Source organism: Platichthys flesus, chromosome 6 (assembly GCF_949316205.1).
Source record: "Platichthys flesus chromosome 6, fPlaFle2.1, whole genome shotgun sequence".
Taxonomy (NCBI): Eukaryota; Metazoa; Chordata; class Actinopteri; order Pleuronectiformes; family Pleuronectidae; genus Platichthys; species Platichthys flesus.
In genome coordinates, this window is record NC_084950.1 from 2,128,053 (window position 1) to 2,138,911 (window position 10,859).

The window sequence follows — 10,859 nt, forward strand, 5'->3', positions numbered from 1 at the left end:
TATTTAAAGAAGGAACTGACACGAACATCTTTATAGAAACATCGAACCGGACGATTCAACGTCCAAACACACAAACTAAATGTTTAATTTGAGTTTACTGGTGAGTTTGCAGTTCATGAGGAACACGTGGCTCAAACTGGTTGTAATGTTTAACTTTAGAGGATGTAGTTAATATTGAATTCTAAAGAGAGAAGTGTTGTTTCATTGGTTTAAATGGGTCGGAGAAAATAATACAAATGTCTTTTTAATACATTAAAATCAATAAGAGCCACAAACTGCAGCTTCCAAACGACTTTTCACTTCTCTCTCAAAGAACGAGGGAGGAAGTGGACTTTCATTCCCCTGCTTCACCTCCGTCCGTCCTCGTGACCTCAGTGACCTCAGTGACCCTTCCTGCTTTTCTTCTCTCGGCCCTGAGCGAGCTTCATCAGCGGAGACTCTGGTCTGTGGGAGCGTCCGTCTCCCTTCGCTTTGAAGAAGAACGACTCGTTGAGTCTCATCTGGACGGCTCGGACCTGGAGTCGCACAGAAGAAACAAAGGGTTGAACAGATTGAACAGAACCTTTGTTTCATCGTGCACGTCCCAGAGAAAGACCTTCTGGTACTGAACCACTGTGGATGTGTCCTCTCACCTGGGTCATGTCCAGCTTCCCGGTGCCCAAGGCGGTTTCGTTGTCCTCGCTGGAGGTTGTCGTGTCGGTGGACTTGGGCTCAGACTCCGACTCGGGGCTCGGAGTCGTTTGGACAGAAGGACGCTGCCGACCTGACGGCTCCTTCTTCATCCTGGAGGAGCGGGTCGGAGCCAGGCCGGCCTCCTCCTGACCGGTACCGCTCGTCTTGCCCGGTGGAGAGGGCGTTTTCTCCTCCTCATGTTTAATCTCGAGCCCTGACAAACCCCACCCGGGTGGGTTCCTCGCCCTCTGCGGCAGACTCAGGTCCACAGGCTGTAGGTCCTCAGAACAAACGGCCCCGGGACTTTTCTGGCAGAACTTGAGGAAGGAGGAAAGTTCTGCGGTGAAGAAGTTTTCCGTCTGTGTGGAGGTGTTTGATTTTTGGGGAAGCCGGGAAGGCTCGGGGGTGTTGAGGGGACATGAGGGAGACGGTCGACCTGAAGGACACGAGCGTGTCTTTGTCTTTGACTCCAGAACAACTGGATCATCCAGAAACGGGTTCACATCCCAGATGTTCTTCACGTGTCTGGGTCTGTACGCTTTCTTCACCTTGGGGAGGTTTGTTTTCAACTCCGTCTGACAGGGTTCCATCTTGGATATTTGCTTTGTCAGGTACAACCCCTCCTCCTCCTCCTCCTCCTCCTCTTCCTCTTCTTCTTCTTTCAGCAGTGTGTGTACTAACACTGGTGTCTTCTGGGGACGCTGATGAGAACCAGACTCCTGCAGACGCGTGTTCGATTCCCGAGGAGACGGGTGCAGCCTCCTCTCTGGAGCGCTGCCAGAGGCTTCACCGCTGGACGATTCCACGGGGGACGTCCTGAACGTCTTCTGCGTGATGAAGAGGTCCTGGCTGTTCACATCGTCGCTGGTGACCTGGGAGTCGTTGTCGTGCGGTCGGCTCGGCGCCATCGCCGGCGAACAGCCCCCCCCGTCTCCGCTCTGCGGGGCGATGCTCTCTTGGGGCGACGGGGGGGAACATCTAGGACGTTTGATGGCGATGGGGCCGGGAGATAAATCAAACGCCACCTTCTTCTTGGTCTTGGTTTTCTTCTTGGAGTCTTCAGTCAGTGACTCTGGTTCTGGTTCTGGTTCTGGTTCTGGTTCTGCACAAGTGAAACCCTGTGTGACCCGGAAACTGTCGTCCAACCCCACGGACGATTTCAGTGTCTTTCCCTTCTTCTCTTTCTTCTTGTCCTTCCACTCCCCCATCGCCTCTTTGAATCCAGAGTTCTTCTTCTTCTTCTTCTTCTTCTTCTTGGAGCTCTCGTCTGTTTTCCCACTGGCCTTTTTCAGTTTGACACATTTCTGGTCCTTCTGCGAGTTCTTCTTTCTTTTCCTCTTCACAGGTGAAATCCATAACTCCCAGGATTCTCCGTCCTCACAATCACTCATCGTCTGCTCAGAAGAGAAACCACAAGTCAACACAACATGAGACGACTGAACACAAATCAATAACACAAGTATAATCCAAAATAAAGCAGGGCCTTGGTCTTCATGCTGATTCTAAGTTTATTATCACAATATCACAGTAAATGACTGTGAATAGGGAGACAAACATTTCTGATGATATTTCATCCAATATAGTTAATGTATTAGTTTTTTTAAATAGTTAATTATTCCTTTAACCATAAACACAAATGCAACTTAATATGTAGAACTTGATGAAGAAAGAAAAACATTTTATTTAAAATGTGAATATAAATGCTAATTGTTCCTGCATTGTTTAATCTGTGAGATGAAAGTCACAGAAATTATTATTTTAAGAAAAGTAAAATTGGTTTTGTAAAGGTATTTAATGCTGATTACTGGTATCTACCGGTATCTACTGGTATTTACAGGTATCTACTGGTAACCCTTCTGATATCTACTAGTAATATCTGTTATTGACTGGTATTTACAGGTATTTTCTGTTATTTACAGGTATTTTACTGGTGATTACTGGTATCTACTGGAGATCTACTGGTATCTACCGGTATCTACTGGAATTTACAGGTATCTACTAGTATTCACTGTTATTTACAAGTATTTTACTGGTGATTACATGTATCATGTATTTACAGATATCTACTGCTGGTATATACTGGTATTCACTGTTATTGACTGGTATTGACTGGTATTTACAAGTATTTTCTGTTTTTTACAGGTATTTTACTGGTATCTACTGGTAGCTACTGGAGATCAGTGATGGAGCAGCCTCACACAGGAGCAGACACACACAGGTTAGGATGAGGTGATCTCATGTGAGAGCTGAACCAGCAGAGCGACCAGTGAGAGAGCTTCAGGTTGAACTGTGTTCCACTGGTCTCAGATGATTCCACAGATCTGTTGTTTGATTCTATCTGAGATGAAAAGTCTGATCCAAAGGAAACAAGTTCCATTAAGAGAAGTTAGAGTGTTTCCACTTCACCAGGTGACGTCACGTGTGGACAGGATTTAGCTTCAGTCACATTTTATATTAAATCTTTTAAATTACTCTTTCCCACATGACTTCAGAGCTGAGGAGCAGAACGACAGGTGAGCGTCAAGTCAGTGAAGCAGACATGTTGAACCCGATTCGAACTTTCTGACCTTTTCACCTTTTACCCCCCCCCCCCCCCCCCCCCCTGCGTCCTGCTGTGTCCCTGTGTCCCTGTGTCCCTGCAGCTGGTCGGGGGACAGGCCGGAGGACACGAAGTATTAATACACAGAGAAAAGTGAGAAATGGTTTTTACCTCAATGTCGATTCAGCGACGTGGAAACTTCAAAGAGACCGACTCTGCCGCCCAGAACCCACGGTGCGTTCAGGAGCTTCTGGGAAAACCACACATCAGTTCTCTGGATGAAAGTGATGAGTTTAAACAGCAGACATGTGATGGAGATGTTTCACTTTAAATACACTGATGTGAAAAATGTTGCAAGGTTCTGATCGAGTTAGAATGAAACACTGAAGCCCAACGATAAGAAGAAGGTCACACATTAATACAGCACAGATACAGAAACCATCTGTTAACATGATTATTCAGAAAGAGGGGGAGGAGTTTAAATATCTTAAACTATAAACTATAATGAACAGTTTGGTTGGCTACTGTAAATCACAACTTATAAATCTGTTTCCATCTGCTCTCATCAAAACCCTCAAAATATATTAATATATACTTATATCAAAATATGTTTTAAGTCTACATAGACAATCTATATTTCAAAAAGGACTAAAAGTGTTTTTTAAAACTGAAAAAAAAATCATCACAGAGAACAAAGGGCTACACAAAGTGCTACACAACAGAGGGTTGAACATGAATAACAATGATGATGATAGTAATAATAATATAGATAAAAGGCCAAAACAGTCTGACACAGCAAATGTCAGTTAGCTGAGGCTTAAAAGACAAAACTGTCTTCAACAGAAATATATCGACAAACACAAAATTATGTTTTTAAAACACCTAAACTCATGTGGAGCAAAAACGTAACAATTTTTAATTTCAGTTTTAAATTATAAAAGATAAACATAAACTTTAGACTGAAAAGACAAAGACAAAACATTTTACTTTATATAACACTTAAAATAAAATTGCATATGTTAGAGCAGATTCATTATTTGTCACAGTTATATTATTATTATATATTGTATTGTATTATTATAAAGCTAAAATGTCTCAACTTTTGTTACTGACGACTGGTCCCAAACAATTACTGCATGTTTCAGAAACTCACCACTAGATGTCACTAACTTATTATCTGCTATTCATTCTGCTGATAATAGTTCTGCAAAGGAATAAAGAATATTAACCACATAAAGATTATGTGATCTGAATCTTTTGAAATCGTATCTTATCTTATCTCACATTAACTTTCAGACAATAACAGAAATTTAAAAAATCACATTCAAATGTCACTGTCGTCTGAGACGGAACTGTTGGGTTCTCTCTATAAACCATAAGGTTCTGACCTTATTATGTTGTGAATTTAAGACCTTTTATTTTAGTTCATTCATCTTTTTGCCATGGATTTTTTTGTGAAGCACTTTGTAACCATGTCTAGATAAGAGCTATACAAATAAAGTTATTATTATCATTATTATTATTAAATCATCACTAAGGTTTGAGGCTGAATGTTCAGAATGAAGTGGAGTTAATTCAACTTTATCATTTTTAAAAAGCCTTGAATCTGTTTACAGATGCATGAAGGCCGGTGGCCACAACACATGAGAAGATATATTGTGATCTCCTGTTGAAAAGCTGCCGCCTGCTGCTGGAGCTCAGTTCGTCCTGTCGTGTAGAAACTCTGGTTTTTCTTCTGTTATTGGTCCAACTGGGAGTTTTTGGACGTTAAAATGAATGAGACTGTTTCTGTTCTGCAGCTTCAAATGTCCATAACATCTGTGGGGGTGGATTAACGCAACTGACTCAACGGTCACTGACAAGTTGAATAAGAAAGAAGAAACCTTTCTGGACACATCTGTTGTACGTCCAGTTGTTGTTTCAGCAGCTCAGTTTAGTGATGGCTGCGAGGACCTGAATGTCTTACTGACGATCTTTATAGTATGTTTTTCATGCCGGACGAGTTAACAGGTTCCTTTAAACCTTTGTCTTCATAATCCCCCCCCTCAAGTTCCAAGCGTGTAGAAGAATCCGTGGTGACCTCAAGGTGACGTAACGCTCCTCTCTGAACCTGGGATGGATCTGTCCTTTCTACTGGCTGGAGAAACACTGCTCTATGGTCTATTTGACCCCAAGTGACTCATAATTTATAAAAATAAAAACCATGGTGTAGTGACATGGACTTCAAACTAGAGATTGAGACATTACCTCCTTTGGAAAGTGTTTACTAAAGTTATAAATTGAGAAGTAGAGTCATTTTCTCTTAGACTTCTATAGAAACGACCAGTGGAGTCGCCCCCTGCTGGTCTTTTGAGAGAATAATCATTATTATGATATATTTATTGATAGATTGAAAGATAGATAGATTGATAGATTGATTGATTGATTGATTTTTTTGATACATTTTGTGGATTTGATGAGAAGAGATGCAAACAGAGCAAAGTGGATTATTATCCAGAGAATTATTCTTATTGTTTATCTGTTAAATGAGAGAAAAGTGTAAAAGCCCTGATCATAGTTCCTCCGCTGAGTGAGGTGGGTTCAGGCTGCAGTAATGTGGGGGTGTCTGGTGGCAGTGAGGGGACGGTGCGCTGCCTTAAAGGACGCAGGACGGGACGTCTCAGTTCTGGGAAACGGACGCCGCCCGTCACGAGTAATGATCATGAGCTCACGCTGAGGTTGAACCTGCACAGTTAACCTTGTCAATCACGTTGAGCCGCAAGGTGCATGTGACTCATTGACCTATCTCAGGGCTGCTCAATATGATGTAGGGCAAAAACCAACTAAGATTCTGTTCTAATCTCTTTTCACAGCCTCAGAACATGTTATTTCATTTTCAGTGTCGAGAGTTTTAAGAAAATATAACAATAAAAGCAGGATTGATGATTATTTTAATTCAACCAAAGGAACTAAAGAAGATTATGTTGTCATCCCCTCTCCGTTAGTTAGTTAGTGAGTTAGTTAGTTTGTTTATTTGTAGGTTTGTTTGTTTGTTTGTTTGTTGGTTTGCATGATTACGTCAAAACTGCCAATCGGATTTCCACAAAAGGTAAACGGACACACGGGACATGTGCCAAGAAAGAAGTCATGACATTTTGGCGTGGATATGGATCGGGGGCTGATCCAGTCCATTTTTTGAAATACCCACGCAGATCCTTTCTCTTTTTAAAATCTGTTTCTTTGTCCATATAAATCCACTTCTCAATCCCCACATCTGTATTGATCTGAGCTCTGGTTTTCTCCAAAGTGTCCTGTGGGCGACCCGAGACCCGAAGCATCTGTGTGATGTTATTTATCTCCTCTGTCAGAAGTCTCAGGACATGCCGTCACCCTCCGTAAAGAGTCAACGCCTGGTCTGAAATAGACCCATCGCCTTATTTACTCCCCCTGCGACTATTCCTGAGTCTTGGGGAGCAGCTTGTCTTACTGATGCACCTGAGTCGCTGTAGTGATGATAACAGCTCCGCTCAGATCAGAGGCCCTGGGTGGGAACAGGACCAGGAGAATTACTGCACCTGTCACATTATGATGTTGAAGTGGGACTTCTACTCTCTCACCTATTCCCACGCACCTCGATGCCTCTGCATGCCGCACATTGAGGCAGCGTGAGATAATGAGGATGACAAGCTTTGGGACCCTGAGCTGAGGTCAGAGGTCGACGTGTTCAGCGGGTGTCATCTAAACAGGCCGTGGCCACCATAGTCTGTTTTAGTATCCCGGGGAGGGGAGTGGAGGTCAGAGTCTCTGAAGGGCCGCAGCGATCGCCATCAATCTTGTGAGGCTGGAATGTAAACAGCTTGAGCCCCTGAGCACGGCAGCCATTTGTTTGTGCATGAACAGGTGCAGCGGCTGACGCCAGGCGATGGTCGATCCTGGAGTTTGATCACCAGACGCCTCGATTGGTAATCGCTTCAATGAAACACTTCACGAGTAAAAACTTTATGATCTGAAGAAACATTTAGTATATTCTCCTTTTCTGCTGACGCTGTGGTCTTCCCCATGAGGCTGGTGACCCGGACCCATCAGTTCACACTGGAGATTTGAAGCTTTTACATTTCTGCACTGGGCTCAGACACATCTGTTTCTCTGAGAGTCCCGTTTGTAGAATCTGATCTGGAATCTGTTTCACTGCAGGTTGAGCTGCTTGGTACGAACTCAGCCTTTGTGTCATGACATAGACATTCCCAGCTCCTGTTACGTTTGGAAAACTCATACCTTCGTGATTACCTAATGCTGCGCTGTGTGGGAGGGTGTGTGTGTGTGTGTGGTTGTGTGTGTGACCATATTAGCAGGAGGAGGTTTCTTCTGCAGTGTGTGTTGCATAGGACCGATCACCCCTGAGACACCTGTGGCTGAGAGCTGTCGGATGAGATGCCTGAACAGTTTTTAATTTGAATGAACCGTTGAAGATGGGAGGCCTGAACACAAATAGATCATAAACAAAAAAATAAAACACACTTTATAGACTTTTATTCTAATGACCACAGCCAAAGAGGTTATGTTTTCACCTCTGCCCTTTTGTTTGTTTGTCAGCAGAACAGGAAAGTTGAGAAAAGCCTGGAGCGACTGACTTGACCTGAATATTTCCCTCAAAGGTTTCAGGTTGATTTCGACCAAGTAACATGAAAACTAGTTTTTCCACTTGGCACAATCAAGCCAGGCAGATGTGTCAAGGGTTAAATCCTGTATTCACCAAGGAGAGCGAAGCTACCAGTTGGTTTGTGTGTTGTGAGCTGAGACACTCGTGAAACAACATGAAATCTCGAGAATAGAGCAAATAAAAGTGAAATATATTCAGTACACTTACCAACAGAGGAGAAAGTCATCCTGTTTTCTGTGATTTGAGTGAACTGACCCTTTAACTGAACTCTGTGCAAAAATGTAAAATGTTAACACTATGCCTCAGCTGTCAGAGGGAGTTAACATTAAAACTGAGCTCTTCCAATGTTAAAGCCTTTGTAGTGTTTCTCCCTTTGTGTGTTTGTTCCTCACAGGTGTGATGCAGAGATAGTGACACGAAAAAAAAGGGAATTATACACAAAAAAAAGCCAAAGATGTGGAGTTGGTCCGTTATATTGGATTTCATGGACCAACAGTTCCTTCACGGACAATTGTTTTAACCAGTCTTGAGATCTGTGAAGGTTCCAGTTGAATCAAACAATAGATAAAGGTTGTGACTCTGACAGATGTTCGGTCGTGACTGAGACAGTGACGTCATCAGCATCGTCTGCTGACAAACCCCCTGACCCTCCCTCACGCCTCGATTCAGGAAGTTCTCTCTGACGTCAGCTCTCTGTTGAAGCTCCTTCTTTCTGGGATGACCAGCTCATTAAGACATTGTTAATTCCTGGGTCGAGTGCCTGTGTAACCAGGGCGACTTCCTGAGGGCCAGCGAGCGCCGTAAATCCATCCGACTGTTGGAGCTATTGTTGTGAGGCGGCCTGGGAGTCGCACAAAAAAAGGTCACGTCAGATGTGGACTAATAGATCCGACCAGTTTAGAAGAAAATAAGAAAGAAGCATGACAAATTTTAAATTGGGGGGGAACTAAAAAGTTGTTTGGCAAAGTGCAGTTTTGCAAAGTTTTATGTGAAACCATCTCAGAAATGGATTTAGTCATAATACTCATACTTTTATCAGAGTAGTACATTACAAAATGTGAAAACAATCATAAGAATATGTTTCACATAATCACAACATGCAGTGAATAAAGACACTCATTAGATTTTGAATGTTAGTGCATGAGGTTATGTGTGTGTGTCTGGTATTTAACACGTGGAGACATTCATTCGGTCTGAAGACATGACAGTGGTGAAAGCCTGAAGCTCAGGGGAGGTGCTGCCATTCCTGTCAACCCTCCTCCTCCTCCTCCTCCTCCTCCTCTTCCTCCTCCTCCTCTTCCTCCAGGAGCTGGACATATGACATCAGCAGCAATAATGAAGGCGGCTCATCAATGGCTGAGCCCAGTGGCTATAAAAGGAGGCCAGAGAGTCCAGTGCTCATCATAACTGATTGGAGCTAAACACCAGAGGGAGACTTCACAGAAAACCTGTACTGAGGAGAACCCACCACCACAGGTATGTTCAGCTGGGTTTCAATGATCTCTGTGGTGATGTAGAGGAGGATGAAACGTCTCAAATCAAGTTTACTCCTGGTTCATTTCATCTTCTCGGAGGGATTGTGATTTTCTTGATCATTTAAAAATGATGATTTCAAGACTAAACAACTTAAATCTTGATAAAACTGAATTGATTTTCATCATGTAAGACAACCTCCACTCCCAGAGGACTTTACACAATAATCAAATTTAAGAAAAGCTCTGAAAGCAACAAGAAAATATGATTTGACGTTGTTTTTGTTTTCACAGGTCGAGAAGGTCAACATGCGAAATATGGACTTTCACACAATCGTGTTTATTTCACTGTGCATTTTACAACTGTCCACTCTGAGTGAAGGACGGCCCCTCAGGTAACTTCACCACACCCTCTCACAGATCAACTCATATCATAAGAATCAATAAGAATCCTTAATCCACCTTCACGGGGGTAAACATAACAAATACAGGTGAAAAGTCTAAAGATTTATATATTACATTGCACCACAAGGTCCTTATACCTCTTGCAGGTTGTTAATTCACATTTTAATTAACTAATCCTCATCAGCAGCCTGTGTGTTTCCTGCTCAGGTAAATTAACGCATTGCCTGTCTCATGCACGCGTACAGAAAGAGGACGGTGAGCGAGGTGCAGCTCATGCACAACCTCCGGGAGCACCAGCAGCTGCAGGAGCGGCGGGACTGGCTCCAGCTGCGGCTGCGGAGCCTCCACACCGCCGCGGCCCGGGGCAGGAGCCCGGAGGCGGCGCGGCCGAGGAGGAGGAGGCCGCGTCCCGAGCAGCCGCCGGGGCCGGAGCTCGCCCCGGAGGAGATCACGCAGGCGTTGACCTTCCTGGAGAAACTGCTCATAACACCGCAGACGTGATTTTTGAATTTATTTTGAATTTATCTTGTACAACATTCTTATAACAGAGCTCCAGGCTGCTGTCTATTTCATGTGTTACTTCTCCAGTTGTTATTTTAATTTTAACAATGCACTTGTTTTATTTATTATATGTCTTCACTTGATTTGTCACATTTTATTTATGACTTTATGAAACTTTTACCTTGTTGTGTTTGCACTTAAACTGAAGGCGATGAAGAGCTGGACCAACACTGTTGTATATTTATAAACCAGTCTTGTTTAAATATATGTAATTGATAGGATATAGTTGTAATATAGTATATTTCATATCATGGTATCATAACGTTAGTTTAACCTGTATTTGTACTGTAAACGCATGTTTAAGCTGTAAATTGTATATTTTTATACGCAGACTAATTTAACTATAAAGTGCAAATATGTAATTGTATGATTTACTTTTTGTATGGTTGAGAATATGAATGAATAATTTAATTTAATAAAACGTCGCTGCTCACGCGAGATTTCGTTTTGTATCGCGACATTGCCCACGTGATCTCCCAAAACCAAAACAAAGATGGAGCGGATGTGAGCTAACAGTCACCGGGAGAACTCGTGTTATTGATTGTTCCTGTGTCTCCTGTGCGGCCGGTTC